This window comes from Corapipo altera, unplaced genomic scaffold (assembly GCF_003945725.1).
Source record: "Corapipo altera isolate COAL_440 unplaced genomic scaffold, ASM394572v1 0, whole genome shotgun sequence".
Classification (NCBI taxonomy): Eukaryota; Metazoa; Chordata; class Aves; order Passeriformes; family Pipridae; genus Corapipo; species Corapipo altera.
The window spans coordinates 69,892,342-69,917,318 of record NW_020884872.1 but is presented as its reverse complement, the minus strand read 5'-3'; the positions used below and the strand labels follow the sequence as shown (position 1 = coordinate 69,917,318).

The 24,977-nt window shown below is 37.7% G+C and overlaps 2 long non-coding RNA genes across 11 annotated transcripts in view; one reads left to right on the top strand and one right to left on the bottom strand.

The window, feature by feature from the left end:
• The window catches only part of LOC113951015, a 40,984-nt gene extending 16,121 nt beyond the window's left edge, over nucleotides 1-24,863 (bottom strand). The window contains exons 1-9 of one of the 10 annotated variants that reach the window (XR_003528989.1): nucleotides 24,231-24,863; nucleotides 21,063-22,153; nucleotides 20,171-20,235; nucleotides 19,874-19,975; nucleotides 18,495-18,683; nucleotides 13,528-13,702; nucleotides 11,636-11,722; nucleotides 11,245-11,310; nucleotides 5,000-5,143 (exon numbers count right to left, since the gene is read on the bottom strand). This is a non-coding gene — a long non-coding RNA (uncharacterized LOC113951015). Of the gene's footprint in view, nucleotides 1-3,022; nucleotides 3,063-4,999; nucleotides 5,144-7,221; nucleotides 8,635-11,244; nucleotides 11,311-11,635; nucleotides 11,723-13,527; nucleotides 13,703-18,494; nucleotides 18,684-19,873; nucleotides 19,976-20,170; nucleotides 20,236-21,062; nucleotides 22,154-24,230 lie in introns of all 10 variants that reach the window. The other 9 variants (XR_003528993.1, XR_003528981.1, XR_003528972.1 and 6 more) reach the window with 9 other exon arrangements.
• Nucleotides 343-13,521, top strand: LOC113951046. The gene is made up of 4 exons (XR_003529004.1): nucleotides 343-784; nucleotides 1,914-1,960; nucleotides 10,336-10,387; nucleotides 11,651-13,521. It is a non-coding gene; the product is annotated as an uncharacterized LOC113951046 (long non-coding RNA).
• Nucleotides 24,864-24,977: the final 114 nt, after the last annotated feature.

Below are 24,977 nucleotides of genomic sequence, written 5' to 3'. Positions count from 1 at the left end.
AGAGAGTTCAGCAGGAGACGCAGTAGTTGGAGTGAAAGTAGAATACCTGCCTTGTAGTGTTAATATCATGTAGGCATTAAACGGGATGTATTTTAATATTAGCCAAGGCACGTTTTCGAACACGAACACTTGCCACAATCCACTGTATAACCACTAAAGGACGATTTAAGTTTATGCTGCATACGCGCGGAAGAAAACTGACACGAAGCCAGCGTGGAGCGGGCGCGACGCCCGCCCCAGGCACCAGCTGGGCCGGCGGGCAAAGGTCCCTCGGCCGCGGCCCCGGCCCGGGCCCGGCCGGTTGCGGGCGGCTGCTGCTCCCCGGGGCCGCCGGGAGGGAAGGAGGGAGGGAAGAGGGAGGGAGGAAGAAGCTGCCGGGTCCTAATGCCGCCGAGCTCGGGCAGGAGCCTCCCGCCCGCTGCTGCCGCGGCCCCGGCGGGCCGGAGGCACCGAAGCGACGCCTTGACCATCGCCAGGGAGAGTTCTCTGGCCGCGCTGGCTCGATCAGTGATCTCATGGAGAACGCCCTGAACGCGCAAAACCTCCATGTGTTGGAGACTGGCAGAGCTGAGCACAGCCACGGGTGAAAACAGCACCCCAGGAGAAAAGCATTGAAGGATTCGACAGAAAAAGGAAGAGGTACCGGCAGCCTCTGACATCGATGCACTTCTGTGCTTGTAAGAAATCCTGATTTTGTTTCTCAAAACTCAGCGCCTAAACTTTGCCTTGGAGCTGCTCATCTTCATCACACAGTACAGGAACAGAAAAAAACGCTCTGAAACAGGTAGGAAAGTGAGAGAGCAGGACTAAAACTGCACATGCTGTAGCAGACACAAGCAAGATTCCAGGATCTCCCTAGCAAACCAAGAACGGCTCTTGACAAGCCAAAGACTCAGAACAGAGAAGACTGCAAGAAGTACAGTCTGCTGAGGCAGCTTTTACACTTGTGCACGTGGAATGTACCAGCATGTCTGCTTTCTGCCTTGCTCTTGCTACTTAGGTTTATTACAAGCAAATACAGCTATATTACAGGCAGAGATACCACCCTCTGCACCCACACTACATCCTTTCAAACACATCAGCCTGGCCAGAGAAGTAATTTCTGATGTATTTTCACTTTGCTACCTCCTTCCTCTCCTTGCCTATACTTCGACATCACTTGAAGATTAAACAGTAGGATTGTTACATCTTTATACATTTTATACCATTTTAGTGAGACGCTTAAGTGACCTGGGATGACTTGATCTCGAGTGCTAGAATTAGAAACAGGATTGAAATGGTTACTTTTATTACCTTCCAGTGCTTCCTGTGGAAATTGTGATTAATTTTGTTGATAGTTGTGTATAGTTTTTATTAATGTGCCTACAGTCTTAAAGCCTAAACCTGACAAGGGATGGGACAGAAAAGCTCCACATCAGTGAAAATAGTTAGGTGAGCAATCACAACCTCCTCCTGAAAATGAACAGGGACATAAACAGAAAAAGTCGCACCCATTGTACAGCCATGAGTAGTGTTAAGTGAAAAATTTGTATTAAAGAATAGTCTTCCCATGAATGTATCTGTTCATTGTGGCACAAACTTCTCCACTACATACCATGTATAGTAGAACAAGACCATTCTTTAAAAGCAAGAATACCTGACTTGTGATATGTTGTATCTATCCTGTCACAGCAATGTCTTACTCTTATCAAAACTATGGCTCTGTCACGTAGAGAACAAAAATTCTGCAGCCATGCACATATTTTCAATATATGAATCAATTCAAGCTTAGAGTTAATATTATATGACACATGAAAAACCCCCAACTGTCCTAATGATTCAAAACAATATCAGAAAAATTTTACTTCATGTACTTTTCAAAACTTTTCCTCTCATCTCACTGCTGTGAGTGTGCATCTCTTTTCCTATTACAGATACTAAAGAACCTTTTTGCAACATTCTAGTGTGAAGCTTCTCTGATGTAAGTGGTAATTTATCTGATGTTATCGATAGGTAAATCTGGTTTGTCTTTCACATAATTATAGAACAATGAAAAATTAAATTGGTAAGAAAGTCAAAATTCAAGGAGAGCTAAGATAACCATGGGTAAAATGGTTCAATCTAATACTAATTAGTGTTTTTACAATGTGGAGAGCACTAGATCTGTGCTATCGACTTCCTAAATAGAACAGTTTCTGAATCTGTCTAAATGCTTTAAAAATACACAGGTGGCAATGCAAATCAGCTACTTCTATAGTCTCTCCTCAAATAGTCCAGAAATGAATACACTGAAATTGTGCCACTTCACTAAAAAAAAATAAAAATCACTATTTTTCAGTTCCACTTTATGCTTACGTGACAGATGTATCTTACAAACTCAGCAAGTTGTGCAAAAAAGAGCAATCAGACATGGTAAAGCAGAGCTTTTTGAAAGAATGTATATTGACTAATTGCTAGCACACATGTCCAAAGTGCACAAAACTTCTCAAGGATTCAAATGGGCATAAGAGCATCTTCCACACTGGAATGTGTGATGGCATCAAGTTTCACTGTGGGCTGCAATAGTGAGGACATGCCTTGAGGCTGGCATATTCATTTAACATATGAGTCATTCAGTGTGGAAACAACATAAATATCCACAAACTAATGAATTGTGAAAGAACTATAACATTTTTCCCCTCAGGCTTGCACCTACTAAAGTGTCACAAATTAAGTCAATATCACAGAAATGATTCAGCAAAAGAGAAATTAAGCAGTAAACGGCAGTCAACTCTTTTACAAGTCAATCACTTAACTGTTTTTACTTGAAAGAATACCAGTCAGTAGTCATCTTAGAAAAGATCAACAGAAAAAGACACTCCAGACTTGACTTTTATAAATACTGCAACTAAGGTAAGATAACTCTATGACATGGAAGTTGCAACCTAGGTTTTCCTTCATTGATATCATCCTTCAGAATTTGCAGGATTTAAAATTAAGAAGATATAATTCCCTTTTCCCCCCCAGACGTTGGTTTAAAATGTAGAAAGATAAAATAACCAACCAAACACTTGCCATGCAATGAATCTGAGTGAAAGATTAGCCTGACACAAAAAAAAAAAAAAAAAAAAGGAAAAAAAAAGTTGTAAGCAGCCTAACTTCCTCATCCCAAGTTACTCTATTAGCCTAAAGAATTACAACAGTTTAAAAACCACTTATAAATACATAGAAACAGATATCTAAGCTTATATTCATATATCTAACATGCATATTTGTACAGTGCAGCTAAAGGAACCTAGTATGCCCTAAAATTACAGTTGCTGATTTGTGTTTTGCATTTTGGCACTGGAATGAGTAAACAGCACTTTGAGGGCCAGATTTTATCTCCCTCCCACCTAGAAAGTAAAAATGAAAAGCTCAGAGTTACAGAAAGGCATATTAAATAGAAGTCACTATTAGTCACTTTCCATACCCATCTAATTTCAAATAAGGAGACTGCTTACACTGATCTTTTCGGGTCTAACTTACGCACTTATATCAGACTTTTGGAGTCCGGCACAGACCTCTTAGAAGCTCACCCACCAGGCACTCCCCGTACTTCCTCTCCCAGTATCTTAGTGAGGATACTTTGTTTCAATTAACACCGCCTTAGGCACCTGTTATGATGCATGTCCATACTGTGCAACTGAGCACAGTGCGCCTGGACTCTGTCAGCTTAGCTGGTACTCTGCCCCCCACCGAGGATGCACTACTGTTTTCCTGCTCTCATCCTGTGCCCATGGGAAGTATCCGTGTTGGCACAAGGATGCATCTGAGCTGCTTATCCTTGCCTCTGAACAGGGCTAAGGCCTCTGACAGGCACGCACTGGACCGAATGCTGTTACCAGTCTCAGACATTAACCACCACCCCTCTGACCAACACACTCTATCCGATTAATGCCTAATCTGCTTGCGAATCAACTCCTGAGCCACCATAGCTTTCTGCATGGCATGAGAAAATTAAAGAGTTCTTAAAGTTTGCCAAAACCCCAATGTCACTGGCAGTAGCACTCTGCTGGAACAGCTATATCAGATATGAAACTAGTTCATCAGAAGAGCACCCAGTGTCTGTGCTGCTCATTACTACATAGCATATACATATCCAGCACCTCAAAATACCTTTACAAAGAAGCTTTAAGAACTGCCAGCTGCTACCAGATCAGTTCCACTGCAATATCAACCACCAGTGGGATTCAAAGAGTAGGAAGAAAAAGAGGCACAAATTCTTTGTGGATTTCAAAAAGTCAATATATACACAGGTATGAATATACTTGGCTCTGGTGAAAACAAGAATTTTCCTGTAAAGAATTGTTGGTTTAAGTTATTTCAAATACTAAATTAAAGGGAATCACTTCTATTACAGTACAGTTACAGTAGCACTTTCACTGGTGTTTCTATTTGTGTTTTCTATTTGTGTACATTACTTAAACACTGTGAAACTTCCAATGAAGTAGTATTAGTACAGTAATTTAGCATGCTCCCATTATATGTTTTTTAACCTATATGAGGATTAAAAGTTTCCACCTATGATTAGTTTGTCAATAATTACGTGTTTCATATCTCCTGCAAAATTGGATGCAATGCCTGTTAGAACAGTTACATGTGTAGTGGTGAAATATGCCACCAGGGGTTAGTTATAACATACTCTAAGTGAAAAAAGAAAAAGCTGGGGGTTTTAAAATAACAGTTCAAAAATATTCAGTTCTAAATATTCAGAGACACAGGCTCACAAACAGTGAGCCATAAATGGCCACTAACTGCGTCTCTAAAATAACTTACTTTTCTAAAAAGATACTTTCACTGTTTTTATATGCAAGAAGTCACTGCTAAGTAAAGTTGTTGTACACTGCTTCAGAATTTAAAATACTGCATGATATAGAGCAATCCTTCTACTTTTCACATTTTAGAACAAAAATTCATCACACAAATCTTCAGAGATACACAAACACATTTTACTGAGAATTATCGAGTAGTGTTTAATAAATTACATGCAAATTCTTACCAGAATGCCACTGCTTTTGAAGATGCTGTGTCCATTGTTATCCTCATGATATCCATTCATATTCATCATCAGTACCCTTCTTGCTTCGCACTCTAGCTTTGGAACGGATTTCTGACAAGCAACCCACACCTACCAAAATGGTTTCTAGAAAGCAAATTATATAGCTGTAAGACATGCAAAACCAAACAGCAATTTGCAAACCACTGCAAGTGCAATGCAAACATAGTCAATATAAAATTAATTCTGAAATGTTCATCATATTATGCTGGACACTAACATAACCACAGTTGTAACATTATACTTTTATATCACCAGTTCACCTATAGAAAAACTGCAAGAGCAAAATTCCTTTTACCCCATGAAATCTCATAAACCTCATCTCATTAAGGGTGGTCATTTGCCTATAAATTATTTTAATAAAAGAGCAGAATAAAGGAACATTATTCCTCATCATTGTTAAGGTCCTCTAAGGACTAATGAAAATTGAAGTTTCATTATGCTGGATAGTGTATATACACAGAACAGCAAAAGGTCCCTGAGCATATTAAAAACAACAGTCCAAACAGGGAAAAGTTCACACAGAGCACAAACAGCAGCACCATAGTAAATATAACAGTAGTTCTACTCTGTCAGTGGCTTTTGCTTGCAAACAAAATAGGAGATACAGGGTAAGGTGGGCAGATTGGGTGAGGGGAAGCATACATAGTAAGCAGGAATGAAGCGGAAGTAAAGAGGTAGAACGGACAGCAAGAGGGTGGAAGAAACAGTCAATAAGCATAGGACAGACAGCACCTAATTAAAGCTAGTGAATGTTCTCTGAATGATCAAAGGTCCCTGCGCTTTTGGCTCTTTCTGTTCCTGTGAGTTAGTCTCTGACAAGGTCCTTTCTTTACTGCTCCCAGGCTTAGAGCAGAGGGTTATACTGATTTTCAGACTTTTCCCCATCACAATCCCCTCCCCACCTTTCGACATGGGATCAAAGATCTTTCCTGTAGCTTTAAAAAAGAGATTATCTGAATCTGCTCAAGAATATCTTTATAGAACAAGTACATGAAGAACGGCCTTATTCACATGTGGTCCGAGTTCTGATATTCTGACTTCAAGCTTTCTAATTCTTTCTTAGGTAACACATGCTGGACAAGATTCATTTACACAGCAGGAAAGTGAGGCAAGACACTGATCTGTAAAACAGCAATTGAAAGTTGATAGGAGTACGTAAAACATTGTGTTCCACACTGAGTAACAGAGAGTTTTTAGGATTTGGGTTGGGGACAGCTGCTCCACAGAATCTGGTGCACGCAGCCAGACGAAAATATTCTAACCTTCACAGTAAACTGTGCTTGTTCTAGTATTAATTGAACAGATTAGGCTTATATCAGAAAGGAAGATGCAGTATTTTCATTGTCAAAACACTCACCGTTTATATCCTCTAGCGTAAATGGAGATAAGTCAGTGTAAAGAGCAAGTTTGCCCACAAAGGCAAATCAAGTCTACGAAACTGAAGTGGTGTAAATTTTTATGGGGTTGTATGGATAAGGGCAAATAAACTAGAACGAAGTCACTTTCATCTGGTATAAGGTCTCCAGTACAAATAGTTTATACAGGCATAGCAACTGCAACATAATTAAAAACAATTTCTGGAATTGGGCCAGCTCTCCTAGGTTGTTTCCTTCTATGCGGAAATATGCTACCAGTATATACAGTTTTATACTGATACAGCTCTATTCATACTACAGCGAAAGGCGGCTGATACTTTAATTATGCCGGTACAGATAAAGTAGAAAAATGTCTGATAGAGAACTTAGTGTCTCACGTATAGTCCTTTTACCTCTTGCAAGATAGCAACAATATTCCTAGCGCAGACGAAGCTTTGGAGTACTAATTCTTAACTTAAAAAATAATCCCTCCTGTGTAATTCCCAGAACATCACCAACCTTTGAAATGTTAATGGAATTACTAGAGACAAATCAGACTTTGAATTTCTGCCAGATTCAGGAGTTCAGCTGACAAGTTTTCTGTGTGCCACTCAGGTGTCACCATTCTTTTCATAATCTTTTTTTTTTTTTGTAAATGAACTGGGTTTTTTCAGCAACAATACTGTGGTAATTTTGAATCTTTGTAAAAACACTGGTAAAAGCAAAGTGTGTGTTTTGGCTTGAAAAATACACATAAAAGCAATTACTCGTCCTCTGCCAGAGGAAATTACCTGCTTTGGAAATTACCTCTGACTTGCCAATGACAATAACAGGCAAGTAGTTATCCAGCAAAATCCCTTTAGTTCAGCTGCACAATATTACTTCCACCAACATCTATACTTTATTTGGTTGTTTGAAACAGCATCAGCGAATTCAGGCTGTGCTGCTAAAAACAAGTCATCTTTTTTGCTTCTAAAGGAACAAACTTCTCCAAGTATTCCTTAAATGAGAAAAAAGAAACGAAAAAAAAATGTTTTAACAAGTGTGTTCTCCTTGGGACACTATGAATGGTAACTCCCAGACAACTGAGCTGAGGCACCAGAATCACCTGATAGAACAAGAATGCATTTTCCTCCTTACTTATGACTTGTTTTATAATAGCTTCCAAACCAGACTCAAGATAAATGCATACATGCATTGTTTTTGTCTCCCTATCTCCATCTCCCCTGAAAATAAGATCCCTGCTCTTAGGAATCTTTAACTGAAACTCTCACTTTCCTATCAAAAGTGAACTGTATTGACCATAACCTAGCTAGCATATAGAATGTATTGGTAGGTAATTAGTTATTAAAAAAAAATAACTTTTTTTTTTATAGCTTAAACTTGGGCTCATCTCACAGATGGATCTGTGTTGCAAATTGAGGTTACTTTAAAGTTCGTGGTTTTTTGTCTGCTAGTTGCTCAATCTCAGTAAGAACAAAAAAAAAAAAGGAAAATAAAAATCAACAATATAATACTTATAATAGTAGCATCCTGTCATAAATTAATAGGAAGGACGTACTTATATAGAAAATCTCGTTAAATAAACATGATATCTCTCTTTAGAAAAATTATCACTTTAAAGACCCGCCAATAAATGTAGTCCATTACATACAGAAATTGGAATTTCTCAATGGTATGAAATTCTGTAACAAATTAATCTAAAATACTTGTTACATACAGAAAGCATTGTGAAGAATGCAATACTGTAAGTTATTACTTCTAAATCAACTTCACTGCTCTTTTTGACCCATGAAGAATTTTCTAACGTTGGAATGGGATAGAATAGGATAGAAATTTAAAAATTTCCATCGGGGGAAAGCTGAGGAAAACTGTGCTTTTTCCTGGAGATTCCAAACATTTCCCCCCCCACCCCCAGATCTCTCAGCCAAGATCCTTTTTCCAAATCTTCAGAGGTCCTCTTTTTGTTGTTACTAAGGTGAGATTAATCTTGGATATGTATTCTGCTGAATAAAACATGCTTAGGAAATTCACTCCACATAGCACTTGCCTCTGGCCCTGTATTGTGCCCCAGGAGGTATAAGTATTTATTCATTACCCTTTATGTGTGAAGCAGATAAACAAGGTGGGAGGGTGGGAACATATACGACTGATGTCTCCAGGACTAAATGATACAGTAGGATGTTAGTCCACAGCAAGTTGCAATGAAAGACAGTGTCTCTAAAAATGGAGTAGAGAAAAAAAACAGTTGCAGAAACAGGTAAGACTCTGAAGTAAACACTCTCACATGGTGTTTGGAAGCAGAAGGCTCTGCCAAAACAGACATTGCTTAAAGAATCATCATCATCTTCACCAATGAGCTAGAGAGTAAATCAGTTCTGGAAGTAGTCATGAAAACAACAGGTAGATATGAGCAAAAAGGTAAGTCTCCAACCAGAGTCTTTAACTTAACCAAAGCAGAGGGCACTTCACCCATCTGCAAGGTGAAATACTTAGTCCCTTAATTTAAGACTGGCTTAAAATGAACCACTGTCCTTTCGAAGCATCTGAGTCTCAAAGCCAGGTCTCTAAATGACTGCTGTATTCACAGTGCTGCAGAAACTGAAATTCAAGTCACTGACTATCCCTCTCTGATGTACAGATTTGGACTCTCCATTTGATAACAAGGACAGTATTTGTATCCTTTAAGATGGTATTCCATAACACACATAATAACTTATTCCACAGTATGATAATGAAGCTAATCTTCCAGGCACTACACAAGCTACATCACCTCTTCTTGGTGAGCATGCCAGGAATGAGATATCCTGTCTTGGAGGACCCTGGAACTCCCATAGCTGTATTGCAGACAAGGAAAAGGAGTCTCCTCCTTCACAAATGTAACCAACCAGCTCAATATAACAACACTAAAATAGTGGGATCGAAGAGGACAATATTTAAGCTGGATATTGATGACCAGGATAACAAATTTCTGGGCCTGCTCTCAAAAGAATGTCATGATGCTGGGAACCAAAACCAGCATAGCATGTTGGGTGCTGCCAACAGTCCTGTCATTGTTGTTAAGCCCTAAGGTAACCTATACATCAGCTTGCACAGCCAATGAGTCCTCTCTCAGACATTCTTGGAACACAAGTCCCAAGAACAAGTTAAGATACGTCTTTCTCAGGGGGCAGGAAGCTAATTGTGTTTCAAGGAGGAATGGAATGGAACTATTTATTCCATAAAACTAATCCATCAATGTGTTAGCCACAAAGAGAGGTCTGAGCTTATATATTGCACAGATACTTCTATTTTAAAGTGCTAATGGTGTATACTTACCTACGGTGATAGGAACTGTCTCTTAAAATATGTCACTTCTCTAAGATTGAATGTGCTGTCTGCTATGTGAGGTTTTTTTTAATTATAAAAAACATTTAAGTAACTGTTGCTCAGATTTTCTATAACTTTACAAATTCAAGAGGTGCAGAAATTTGCCCCCAATCCTTTAGTATCTCCCACAGCAAGAATGACAAGGATTACTGATTTCTATAGAGTGGAAAAAAAAACCACCTGTATTTTTCATCACCATGAACATGCAACTTATTACAAGCACGTGATACTTCCTCCATTTAAATAGAAAGCTACTATAAAACCACTAGTATTTTAATAGTTTTGTTTAACCAATTGCTTGGCAGGAACAGTTGCTTACTTTCTTAAACCAGATGATCTACTTCAGATGCACTTGTTTCTCTCACATTCTATATTGCCTATAGAACTGAACATAGGAAATCCAAAATCTATCTCATTGATGTTAATGGCTTATTGAAGTTAAATGTCTAAAAAGGTAATACATGTATTTCTTTGATTTGTTGTAATCTTTTATCTTAAAATACTCTCCATTTTTATTCTTGACCTTGATCTCAAAATTTTGATCTTTTATAGTATCTTTCTGATTTTGAAGAAGGCAAGGAAGTAAGTCTATAGTTGAAACTGGGTAAGTCTTAAAAACAAATCCCCAAATCTTTAATGTTTTCTCTTTGAAACACGATCACAAAGAAGAACTTTTTGGTTTTAACTAGGAAAATTTATTGCTCTTTCTCTAACAATTACAGAACAGTTTTCCACATTTTCCTCCTCCCCCAAAAACAGAGTGTGAAGGAGGACCCCGGATGATTAACTAGGACAAGTCACTGGAGACGGCCATAACAGTTCCTGTTGCCATTGTTCCTCTCCATGTTTCCTGTCTCTGTTACTGAGGTAGCAGTACCTGCTACGCCACTGTACTTTGCAAGTTCCGGGTGACCTTAAAGCTCTAGGTTACAAACTATACTGAGCTGTCACAACACAAACCACTGAGCTAGCCTGTCCCTGTACCTGGAGAAAGTAGGGACCGGCTAGAGCAGGAAACAAACCAAATTAATCCCATGATCTGAACAGAACCCCTAACACTTACTCTCCAATATAAAAGCTGTTACTTCTAAATTATACACACATTACCAAAAGACTGGGAACTCTGTCTTTACAAAATGGAAACTGTAGTAGTTAAACTAGCTACACACTCATAGCTACATGTTGGAAACAAAATAAAAATGTGGTTGGAATTAGCACTAGACATTCATGTTCTGTGTCAGTATAGAAGTACTATTTGGGAACAGTAGTGCTGAAATGTTAGATAACTATATAATGCTCAAACTGCAATTAACAAATCCTCTCACAAATAGAGGGACATCTATTTTAAACTGAATGTTAAATGGAAAGTATTTATAACTTAAGTTGCACCCTTTGTTATTTAATTATCATAACTTTGAAAAGAAGAAACCTTTCATTTCCTCCTCCAAAGAAGTTATTTACCTGAACTGTAGCTCGGAAGTCCCTAGTAGTCTCTTCCTAGATTCTCATCCCACTGAATGTCAAAGACTTAGCATTTCAAGGATGGGATTTCAACATCAGTTATTGACAACTTAACTTGGTCTCACTAAAGATAAACCAACCTTTATTCCCACTCAGGTCAGCTCATTGATTTCACAGAAAACACATCTAGAAAGCAGAGCTGAATACTTTCAGAAATTCCACCCATCAGATAAAAAAGGCAAAAAACAACCAGTAAACAGAAGTTAATATAAAATATTTAAGACTTTTTGATGTATGATAAATCAAGTATTTTTGTGTATTTGCGTACATTACAAGTAACCGAAACTACTGTTAACAGCTTGCTGAAATAATATAATCTCAGACACTTTACCTTCTTACTCTTCAGGTACAGGAATCCTGATCTATGAAGAAAACCCAGTTTTGTCCAGGTATCAGAGGTGAAACAATAACAGTTCTGCTGAAAGAGCTAAAAAAACCCAACACCCTTGCTGCTCTCAATATCCGTATTACAGACATTGTAAGCATTATTATAAATAACACTGAACTTGGTTTCTGTTTTGCTCTTGTCCTACTTTGGGTTCTGTGGAATGGTGTTCAATAAAACTTTGACTTCATGTACAGCCAGAACCCCTTCTCACCAACAGGAAAGCCTAATAAGCTTCAGAATATATATTGTTGTTCAACTACATTAAAAATAAAGTCAAAGCCCTAAGTTTTTATAACTCTGTAGCATTTATAAAAAAGCATTTTAAAATCGTACCTTGTGGGCACTATTCATTGCATTCATATTGTAAAATAAGACCAGAAAATTTAAGTATTATCTCCAGAATGAATTCAGTTTTGTGAATTCTGTGGTTTGTGTTTTATTGAAATGCATTTCAACTTTTAGAAGTTCACTGAAGCAAAAGCCTCCTTTTCATTACTGTTGTTCCTGTTTGGAGTACGCTAACAGTTCAAAAGCTTTTCTTAACTAGTTTCTGATTTTTAATTATCCACTACATTTATAAAGCATATCTTTGTGTTTTCTTTAAGCATAAGGGGACTAAACTAAAGGCTTACACTAAAGAAGTGATGCTCCTTCCATGTCACTGAAGTTCTTAGCATCAGGAAGGAGGCACTGATAAGAAGTTAAGTATGTGCACAAAAACATACAGAGCAGGAGCCTTAGTTTCTAGACCCCAAAGATATCATAGTATTAAATTTGAAAAATCAAGTACTCTTAATTCTGTAGGATTTTCAGCAAGACAAATGGTATTGTTAAGGCTTCTGAGATCATATATGTGTCTACGAAGATGCAAGTGATCCAGTAATTTAGTAACAAGGTAGACAGGTATCATGAAAAGATTCTATATTTGTGCACCATTGAAAACAGTGATGAACTGTACCCTGCCATTCTGATATGAAGCATTTGTTTGTTTGGCTTTTTTCCAAATTATCACTTGTTTGGCTATTGGTTAAAATACCAAACTCATAGTGAGTTCTCTTGGTGAGAGAATCCTCATCTTTTTTGTGTGAGAGAACACAAAAAAAACCCAAATTCAAGTACCTGTTTAAATATTCACAAGTATTCTATTAATCTACTTCTAATATTTCTTATTGAATGTACATTGCATAGAATTGCCATGCAGAACATGACTGTAAACAAATTTCTGCTGTGAAGTAATTAATGTTATAAAAATAACTGGCTCTCTTGAAAAAAAATAAATACGATGTACTATAACCATTTGTCTAAAATTAAATTCTGATCCAATGTTACAATGTCAGGATTTAAGGATCTATTTTAGGAAAAAAAAATTTCCTGGCACAAAATTCAAAAGCTGATTTTTTTAAATAGAAAAATTTCCAGGTTGTGAAAACCTGTCTGTGACTTCCTTCTTACTTCCTCTGAATGATTTGAGACCTAATAACTAACATTTAGATCCAACAACTCCTGGCTTAGCAAAATACTGAATTCATATAATAAACACATAAGAAAATTATGAAAAAGCTTTCAGCAAAAGGGAATTGTGTCATTAAGATCATCACATTCTCCATCAACAGCTACTCCAGAGATAATAAGTGGTGCTAAAATTATTTTCCAGACAAAAATTTCCCTCCATGCATCTCATAAGTACGTGTGCTACTGCATATGCCTTTCCATTTCAAGATACTTCACGTGTCAAATGACCAACACAAAGGGTCTGACAGGACACTGCATATATGCTAATTTGAATGAAATGCCAGCATACCAAACCCAAATAAGGATAATTTAAGAAAACTTACCTGAACTTGAGGAAGCACCTCTTAGCTGTATCGGTGCTAATTCCCAAATGAAGACTCTTCCTTGCAAATAAGTGAGCTTTCTTCAGATCATTATTCTGTGGCACAGGCTCCTCCAAATGGCAGAATGAATGTATTGCCATTATTGAAAATTTACAGATAATCTGAAGAAATTGAACTGAAAGCAAGAAATACAGCAGCTTTATTTTCTGTAAACTTACTGAAAATAATTTAATTAGTTTTCAAGAACTTGTTGATTATCAATAGCATTTAAAACCACATGAAGTGTACGTATATGCAGTGACTGATGAAATATAAAGGAATTAAGGAAACCAGATGGACCATTCATCTGAGCAGGAATACCCAGATAAAGAACTTCCATTTAATGCTACTGCAGAGCACCATTTCAATAAATTTTAGGTCTGTCTCTTATACATTATATACTTCTTCTCTGCAAAGAAGTTTTCATAAGGGTATCTATAATGATACATGTAATTTTGCAGAATGTTTAGTTGTAATATAGAATTATATTACAAGTAGTTCAAGTTATTCCTTTCAGTTTTAATTATTTTATAACTACAAATACTGAATGACATCTATCAGTGTTATGCTTATATAGCCAGCTTTAGAAGGCTGCCCTCAAGTTCCTCACAACTTTCTCCCGTTTTACAGAATGTATGCAGCATTTTACTTTGGATGCTTATTTGAGGACAAGATGAATCACATCTAGGACAGATTTTAGAGGCATAATTGGATGAGCATCTATTCTGGTAAAATGCCAGTTCAAACAGAGATGATCCTCATGGTGTTTGTTCTCGCCCTTGTGCCATGACCACATTTGTGTGGATGTATCTGCTGGTGGAGCCACACGCTGCACCGTATTGAGGAACTGACTTGAGTTAAAAATTGCTGCTTGCCATAGACTCCTCAGGATCAATATTCTGGCTCAAGTCACTGCATGACAGCACAAGTGACTGTGGTAATACAATTGGAGGGAAAGGGAGCAAACAACACCACATAGCTAATTGCAGCCACAAACGCCAGTGCTTGTAGGGCCACACCAAAACTGCTTGGGTTACAGTTTCCTGCCAGAGGCCATACGCTGCCACTTTAAGGTGGGACGAGCTACATGCGGTGCGTGAGTGTATGGATACATGGGTGCAGCTATGTCTCTTCCACTAACAACAGAAGCAACTTAGATCATCGTTTAGATTGCTAATCACAGAAGAGATTTCTGCTGTTTAACATGTCTGCTTAAGTTAGGTCGGACCTTTTCTAACTTTTGAATCCACCATCTGATCTCAAAGTTTGTCAAAGACAAAAGTTGAAAAGTCATTTACATTTTAATAAGAATTCAGAATTCCAAGTACTGGGCAGGTGGACAGAGAAGACCAACACAGAAACTGACCAAACTGAAGTACAGACTGGAGCATATGCCCACGCTCTTAGGGAACAAGTACCTAGATAAGAGACACACCTTACAACTACCCCAGCTGCAGCTGGTATTTTTCATTCCCTCTAAGATACAACTACATGGGAAGCTAGTGGGTGTTGGATCTTGTGCTCACAGAACTACTTGATTATCCATGCAGAATTCAAACCTACTTAAGTGGCATTAAAATAAGAGTCCTTGGTCTGCAAATTGCAGCTCTGCTCCTTGTGCTCAGTTTAAAAGTACATTATGTGCAACACTTGATAGCTTCTGGTCCTCTGGCACAGTATCTCATCCTAATGAGATGCATTCTTCTTAGCAGATCAGCCACTTCATCCTTTAAAATGACTAAATGAATGAACAGCATCAAGTCCTTATGACCTAGGAGTCTTCAGCACTTTATTCTAGCATTTAGTCTTCTGATTCTCTAATCCCATAATCACATAACTTCCCATCAATATTATTTGAAAAGAATAAAATGTATATGACATCTCTGTGGTGAAGAGTAGTATAAAGAAATAACTCCACTTCTTCCTAGCACCTCTTATTCCTTTTAATTGTTTTCTCTACTCCCTGAGAGTCCAAGAGACACGTCAAGTCCTTCAAACAATACTTGCAATGTTACCATCCTCCTTGTATTTTTAAATAAAAGCATACAACCAAACGTTTCCCTGAAATACACTGCTACCAATAAGACATGACAACTATATCCTGTTACTGACATTAATTTACGTATTTGGAAGGTTTAAAATGTTACATAAAAACATTTCTGATGACATGCATGTGAATGTGATTGGCCCTTTACTAGCCTATATCCAAGCAGTAATTTTGAGATTTCCTCTCTTATCACCAATTTCTCACTTAAAAGTAAATACTTAACAACACTAAAGGAGAACAGTTAAAGAGGTATCAATGGAAACAAATTTTATCCAAAAACAGGAAGGAAATTCATATGAATTCCCTGCACATGAGAAGGATCATACTATTGTTAATCAAAATACAACTTCTTAAATAAAAATACTGTCCATTTTAATATTCAATTAACATTTACTGTTTATTAAACTCAACCAGTTGTATCTCAACATCTATGTATATTCAGAATCTACACAGTATACTCTAACAGTGGTGGAGTTTGTTGGGTATTTTTTGGGGTGGTGGTGGGTTAGGAATTTTTTTTTTTTTTAATATAAGAATGCCCTTTCACACTCAGAGTACTTGCTTTGGAAAGTTTGGAAAGGCCTCAAGACTTTCTTAGGCTGCTAACCTGCAGTGATAGCTTTGTTACTGTACTGTTGTCACTAGTGGTACCTGAATTAGGCAAAATAAGTTTAAGCCCATTCATACAGTTCAACTGCACATAAAGCATCATTTTCAGGCACTCTGGACTAGTTCCAGTACTGGAACCAAGTCAACTGTATGCTAGGAAGGAATAGCTGTACAAGGAACTCAAACTGACATAAAACTGTATACAAGGAATTTGAAGAAATATACAAGAAGGCATGGGTCTATTTCTTACTGTTTTAAATCTTAAACTTGGGTGAAATTTGCAACTCCATGCTAGAACATTATGCAATAGGTAAAATAATGGCAATGATTTGCTAGAGGTTAGCTTATTCAGCTAATTTTTTTTTACAAATAAAATACCTATTTGCATAATACAAGTGTGATAATCCAAAAAATCATTCCAGTTGGAACGGACCCCAGAGGTCATCTAGTTCAACCTCCTGCTCAAAGCAGCATTAATATGTGAATACTCATTAATGATACAAGTTGTACTCCTAACCTTGCAGACCACTAATCGCATGTAATCCTTAATCAAATGCACTCGACTGCCTTTGACAGCATTACTTATCTGCAGAAGGGTTTGTGGGACCAGTTACTTGTCATACATTATTCCTAAGCATGGAACATTATAGGACTTCCTAGCTACACCCGTAACACCAGCACCATGCCTCCATTTAATTTTAAATGTCTTTTAAGCAGGTACTGTTGTAAGAGCAATTTTCAAAGGGGGCCTTGCCAGTACAGGGGTAGATTTTGATAGATGAGAAAAGGATGGAGTGAAGTAAGTGGTAAAACACCACTAAGTGAGGCAGAAGCACAGAGCCAGGTCCTGTTTTCAGGTGTGTTTCACAGGTTGGTGAATGCAGAATAGAGGTCCTGCTCTGAGAGATACCTATAAAACCAGAGAAATCAACATCACTGGCAGCAACAGTCCTGTAGTTATCAACGTCAGTGACCAAACTTCAGCAGACTAAGTTTGGGAACCTCTACTTTAGTCCTGCCATTTTGTTTTGTTCCTCCAGTTTTGCTCTGATAAGGACCTCCATTTTTCATTTCTGTTTAAGTTTACACCTTTGTTTCATGCATGAAGAACTGATTTAATATGGTACAGCATTACTAATTAAAAAAAAAAAAAACAAACTCACAAAAATCCACAGGTAAAAAAAAAAATTGAAAAGTTTTATAAAACCATGATTAGCCAATCACACAAGCTGAATTACAAAATAAGTTTGCCTTATATTAGCTCAGTATTGTCCTCTGTGGTGAAGCAAGAAATACAGTAACATTTTATCTATGCTGTATGGCAATATATGAACTCTGCCACATAAATTAAACAGAGAAAAACCCTTATTTTCTAAAAAATTATTTTATTTAAATATTTATTACCTACTATTGTAAGTAACTGCAAATATTAATATTTTGCACACTTTATTGTAAATCATTTAAATACTATTTAAGTGGTAAAAATAACAACAAGAAATAAACAGCACAAGGTTATATAGAAAAAAAGAAATTTACTTTACTAGCTTTGATAAGCCTGGTCTTAGGCCTACCAGAAAGGCATTTTAAAACACGAGGCTCTGGAATTTTTTAAATACACTGAAAACCTTTTCAGTTCTACAGTTCCAGACATTATTTACATGTCTTCTCCAAGCATTCATTTACAGTCACTGCTGTATGCTAGGTTGCATAGGGCCTCTCCCTATTTGACCTAATATACCAGTTCTTAAAGTACATGGTACTTCAACAATTTTCTCTTAACTATATACAAAAAGAGTTAAATTTAGACCTCTCAACAAACTTGAGTATAAGTGGCAGAAATAAGTTCATGTGATGGTGCACATGCATCAACCACAGGACCATGAAAGAAAGGGACATGGTTGAAAGACGCAGGTATGAATCAGCAAGAGATGGGAATCAAGCAAGCAATTCTAAACCCATAAATGAGAGATCAGGTGGATCCCCAAACTGATAGGCCATCTTCACCAGCAAATTTCTACTTTAGGTAGAAATTTATTTTATACTTGTATCAAGAACCTTTAATATTTTGTCTGATTAATGAAGCTGAATGTGTACTATTCTACTAAATATTTAAGTTCCCTTTTAACACTAAACTATATTGCTTTAGTATTTTAGACAGTAAAATTTTCTTAGAGAATAGTTGTTTGTGGCAAAACTAACTGCATTTCCATGTTTTCAACTTTTTATAGGAGTATAGTATTTGGCATTCTAGTTGAGGCAGGAAATTCAATACCTGACTACCAAGGAACAAGTCACTGCATTGGCACCTTGTCTGAGGGAAGAGAAACAAATTGCAAGGAGATGTTCTCATGACATCCTATCAAGACAGATGTGTCCACACCTTGCTAGGCACTGTTGCCATATAAAAAGTAGATGATTGGTTTTGAGTTTTGGCTGAGGTGTGAAACTACTTTACTGACAACTTTCAATAGAAAACAAGTAAAAAAGAAAAGCAAAAAAAAAGAGAGAAAGAAAGAATTGTTAGTGGCAATTATATTGCATTGTTTACAGAAAATGACATCAGCACAAAAGTTCTGCATTAGCACACCACAGGTTATATGAAAATTGCCAGTGTGGCTAGTTAATAACATTTCTGATATAAGGAAAAAGCACTATGAGACCGAAAAGGAAAATTACAGCCATTCCCTTCTGTTTTAAAGGCAGAGGTAGAAACGATGCTTTATGTAGAATAATTACTGAACATTACAATAGCTTTGAAATATATTATCTCTAATTTTAAAGTATAAAAGAAGTTCGAGAGATTGAGAGGGAAGAGGACAATTAGATGTATTTAACAGGCCAATAACCTGCAACACCTGAGAATAAGAGGGGTGATAAATTTGCATCAGCAAACAAGAAGTTAGTAATATCTGGTTTCAGCTAGAGGTTGAACTATTGATATGTCAGGCGCTAGGGAAAAAAATGTAATAGTTTTTTTGTTACCACCATCATTGCCCCATTTACTTCCCACATCCCTCACCAACGCAGGATCCAAGAATTACAGCAAAATGCTCTAAAAATACTTTGAGGATTTTTAAAAATCTTTTATTCAGAGAAGGATAGTGGTCGCCAGGCCCAAAATACTTGCTTTTTGAGGGTGTAGAACCACATGTATTCTTACAGCAATTAGCGCAACAAAACTCAATCATGATGTGGTATTTCAGCACTACAAAATAAAATCTGTCATATAAAAATAATATATAATATAAAAATATAAACCCATCTATGTTCTACTTCATAAATATAAATTATTTTCTTTCATTATCCCTAACTAAAAAATTTATTCATATTATCAGATTTACTAGCTGTTTCACAAATACATTAACAAATACATTCACAAACATATTAACATCAAGCGTGATACTACATTTTTCAGACATTAAAAAACCCCATCAAAGGATAATTTAGAAACAGGAAAGATTTTGCGAAGGCTTTAAGTTCACACAGAATTAGTCCCACCAAGTTTAACAAACTATTTAGACTCATGCAATCCTGTGAAAAATCAGGTAAGTATGCAATATACTGGCAATTCAAGAAAGAGGAGATAGGACAGGTATTTTTAAACTCTTTAGAATAAGCATTAGCATTTCTTTGCCTTTACACAGCACTTACTAGAAAGAGATGCCAGAAACTGGAGCCTCTGGTCATGTATAATGTCAGTGGCTACAACTGTACTGGCATCCTCACACAGGACAGACGTTTCCCCAAATGGGACTGCAGAAAGCAAAAAAATGCAAGACTAAATAAGAAAAGAACCATAAGACAATAGAGATAAAATTTAGCTCAAGTGCTGTAAGTTTCAGAGGGAGAAGTCTCTAACTGGTAGGTAACAATATAAGCTTAACTAGGTAGGAATGGATAATGTCATTTTAAAACTTTATAAAATGTATCATTGCTCCTTCTTCTTACTCAGTATGGATCGACATCTTGCCAACTTAGAATCAGTTTGCTTGAAGAGACCCCTTCCTTTTGTACTGTACTAGATGAAAAATGTCTTGAAGTACGTTATGGAGTGTAACAAGAATTGTCTCATTTCTTGGACAGCGAGTGTGTTACTTAATATTCTTTGTTCTGCAAACAGAGGAATCAGGTTCTGCAGGCAAGATATTTAGAAGTTTTTTTCCCCAAGAGTCACAAGGGTTCAACTCTAATTACTATGTTTGATTACCACTTATTTTCAAGAAAACAAAACAGCCTTCAAAGTTATTTTGAAAACAGAATGAAACAATTAAAATTCTTTTTTAAGTGTCATGTGTTATACCAAATATTGTTTATTTGCATAGCTATAATTTGGCATTAATTTCCCTTTTATAAATACACACAAAATAGAGATAGGAAAATTGGAATGGTGTAAAATGTGCTAACTCCAGTAAAACACTGCCTTCAGCTGCTATTGCTGAAAACCAAGATTCTCAAAACAAATAAATCACCTTACTGATAACATGTCTTTGACTTCTGATGTAAGCCAGTTAAAACTAAAAACTACCTTAGAAATCTCAGACTTTCATGCAGGTAAAGGGAAAACCAGTATAAAGGCCAAACAAAAGGAGAGTGAAATACAACCCGCCTTAAAAGAGCAACACCAATTAACATATGAAACGAGAAACCAACATATCATATCTGGGCAAATACTATCTATTTGTTCACTTAATTTCAAAACACTTGTCTTGCTCTAATCCTTTTTACTTTGTATGTCTTTTAACCAAATTTCCACTTCAGCTTTTCAAGTCCTTAACACTAAGCTAGCCAATATCGTTGCCATTACAGAGATATGAATTTTGTTTGACTGTTGTTATATTACCTCACGCTGAGTCCCATTCAACTTCTTCCATCAACATTTCATCATTGGTATTTTCCCACTAGAAATATTCCTGAAAATAATTCATTTCTGAAAACACAAGAGCTACTAAGTTAAGTCTTGGCTATTGTTCCCTACTGGAATAGGGTCAGAAGCCTACAGGCTGTAGGAAAGGGAGGTAAAATAATTGAAATAATAGAATCAAAATTAAGAAAAAGTATTTTGAAGGCCAGCTGAAACTCCCAAATGGAAATCTTTACAGTGATTTCTGAGAACACTACATCAGGTCTAAAGTGTTCAGTTTCCCTCTTTGCTACAGGGCAAAGAATATGCTCCTATTAAGGATGACAAAATAAAAGGCACTCTTATGAGATCCAAGAAGAAAAAAAGAAGTCTACCTTCAACTCAGAGTAATATATAGATTTCTTATCCTCTGGTAAGGCTACAGATACCATAGTAAGGAAAAAATGTAGCCCTTCTTTTCAAAAGTACAAGGGAAAAAAGGTGTAAAAAATATAAGAGGTTTTTAATTCAGAAAAAAGAGAAGGGTTTAAACAGAAAGCAGTTGACAAAAAAGAACACGGTCTCTTATTTTAGCTACTGATTTTATAACCTCTGTCTCAAAATAGATGTCCCTCCCTTTGATTAAAATACTGCGATAGCCAAAGGATACTACATGTACACATTAAAATCAATAACGTTAGTAGGTTGTTGGCTTAAAAATGGTTATGAAATGCAAGAAAGTTTACAATCACAGTCACCTTGACTTTATATACACAGAAATTATCAAAGTGAGATGATGGTGAGTAAGCTTTCTTGTAGTCCATATCTGACAACAGAACATCACTAACATATTTAAGCATTAAACAGAGAAAAAGAGCTATACATATAATCAGTTACTTTATTACTCTTACCTTTCCAAAATGGTACTTTGCAAGTTTAAATTTTAATGTTCTTATGTTAGTTTTTGGAAAAAGAGGAAGAAAAATCAAGCAAGCGTAAAACCCAAGAAACAAAATCTTCAGAGTAAAAGTTTTCAGCTGGTACCTCCCACTCCATATTCAGTTTCTCAGGGACCATCATGCAGCAACAATCTGGTTAGAAACAAGCAGCCAACGGGTGTGTAATTTCCATGTGAAAATATTTTTAGAAGACACACACTAATAGCATATGTTCTCAGCCTAAGTACAATTTTCTAAATATACGCCCTGAATTTTATTTCCCTAATATTCCTAAGTATGTTCTAGACAATGGGTTCTTGTACAGATATGTTGCTCTTTGAAAGCAACATACATATCAAGCCTTAAACAAATTAAACTCATTAAACTCATTTCAGAGTTCATCTTGGGGAGGCCTGGAAGGAGCCTCTACGAGTCTTTACTGTCAATGTAACGACAAAGTTGGCAAATTATGCTTGAAAAAGAGTGCAACAAGATGCTGATACCCAGATTCAGAAAGTTGAATTGGGGATGTATGTTCGTTCACTTGCCTGAATCAAAGCATTTTCGAAAATTGTATCTAAAAACCCTTCTACTCTATGTTAAGAAAAAATAGTTTCAAAAGGTAAAGACAGAAATCAGTAAAACAAGAAATAAGCCATGTGCTCATATATTGTTAGTTAAATCTAAACCAAATCTAACCAAATTGACACAACATGTCAGAGAAAACTAGATTTGAGCAAACAGCAGTCTAACTAGATCCCAAAGTCATTACCAGTCCACATCTGGAACACTCAAATCAATTCCTGGTGTCTGTAGGGTTGGCACAATGTAGCAATTATTACTTTAGGATTGTTTTGTTCAGCACAACTGAATTTCTATTGTATCGTGAGATGAAAAACGTCAGTTTCTTTTCTTTGCCAACAAGCAAATTCTCTTCCTCAAGCATATGGAAAAACTCAGGTCTGGATTCTTTCTTTGGCACAAGCTTTCCTTTAACCAATTTGAATATCAGGGAGGAAAAAAGAAGTTATACCAGTAAATCCTACTGTAACAGTATATAGAAAAACAATTGACATCATAGAAAAGTTTGGGTTGGAAGGGACCTTTAAAGGTCATCTACTCCAACCATCCTTCAATAAGCAGGGACATGTTCAATGAGGCATCAGGTTGCTCAGAGCCCTGACCAAAATGACCTTGAATGTTTCCAGGGACAGGGCATCCACCACCTCTCTGGGCAACCTGTGCCAGTGTTTCACCACCCTCATTGCAAAGTATTTCTTAATTATATCTAGTTTGAACACACCCCCTTTTAGATTAAAACCATTGCTCCATGTGCTATTGCCACAGACTCTGTTAAAAAGTCTGTCCCCAAATGTAAATTAATTTACCAATGGACTCTAGACACCCCTAGGAAAACCAAGAAATTACACTACAACGATAAGAAACTAAATCATAAGCAAGTATTACTAGGGCTGAACCCACAATACTCTGAGAGTCCTAAAATGCCATGAGAAAAATTACTGCATACATACAACTACCTAATGAAACTATTAAACAACATTTATTAAGTGGATTTCATTATCTGACCAGTTTTAACAGTTAAAGAGAGCCACTAGAAAAAGAGATTAAATACAAATCAAATGCAGTGTGTCCATAGGAACACCCATCTCAATGGATGTAAAGCAAATTAGTTCCTTCTACTACTCAACATAGCCAAAAGTGCTTTGCACTTCTGATCAAAGTACACAGAAAAGAACACATTCTCCATAATGAAAGGACTAATGAACCAAACCACAAGATCAATATTAAAAAAGACTTCCCACAAAATTATTAGCAAGTTTCATTACAATCTTTCACTGGTCAGGCAAACAGTTTCCTCCAATAGAGCAAAATACCCTCAAACATTAATTAAATCTTCAAAACACTGCTGTAAAAATTACAGGAATAACTACAGTAAAAAGCCAGATTATAGATGTTACAATGGACCCATCATACAAACATATCATTTCGCGATGAAAATCACACAGTGCTAAACACTTTTTAAAAAGGCAACCAGGGTTAACGTGTCAGGAAAGCAGAGGCCGGAAAGCAGAGGCAGGCAGTAAGAGAGAAAGTATTTTTTGTGCTATCACCAGAACCATTCCCTGACTCATTCCCTCCAGCCCCGGGGAGCAGGCTGGCTTGGTCCACACTGACAGCTTTCTTGACGTAAGAGAAGCAGAGCACTGACCTAAATGCCGAAGCTGCTGAGCTCCTTGCAGCTCACGCCCGAGGAAAAGGAGCCAACATGGATTCAAGTGCCAGCTACTGCAGCCCGAGGCTGCTGCTGCTGCAAAAATACTCGCCGAGATCGACAGTCCCACATCACCTCGACCTCTGGAGCCTCAAACCTCTAAAAACGACTGTAAAGCGAAGTCTAGGCTGATATTAACAGCAGAGATTTTCAACGGGGAGCTGCACATCCCCGCAGCGCTTCGGTAGCAGCAAAACTGGCAGCACCAGGGTCTCGGGCAGAAAGGCAAAACCCGAGGTACCGAAACCTCGGACAAGGTTAAACCACATCCTGGGCGCGACTTGAGCCAGGCAGGTATTCAATGAACCGCAGGTTAATCATCAACTCCGTGCCCCGAGCAAGGCGCGGAGCGGCAGCAGCGCCGTCTCTCCCTTTAACCGGGGCCGCCCCTCCCGCCCGGGAGCTGCGGCTGCCGCGCGTCACCCCCCGGACCGAGGGGCGGGCGGGGGAAGCAGGTGCCGGGCCCTCCCCGCTCGGGCGCCCAGGGAGGCGGCGGAAGACCGGCCCCTCAGGCCGTCCCTCCCACCGCTCCGCCTGAGCGATGGAGCGCGGCGGGAAGGAGCGGAAAGTACCCCGGAGCCGCTCGCAGGGCTGCGGCGCAGCCCCAGTCCCGCCCGCCGGCGGCTCCGCCCCCGCTGCCTGCCGGGAGCGGGGCGGGCGGGCCCGCATGGCGGCGGGAGCGCG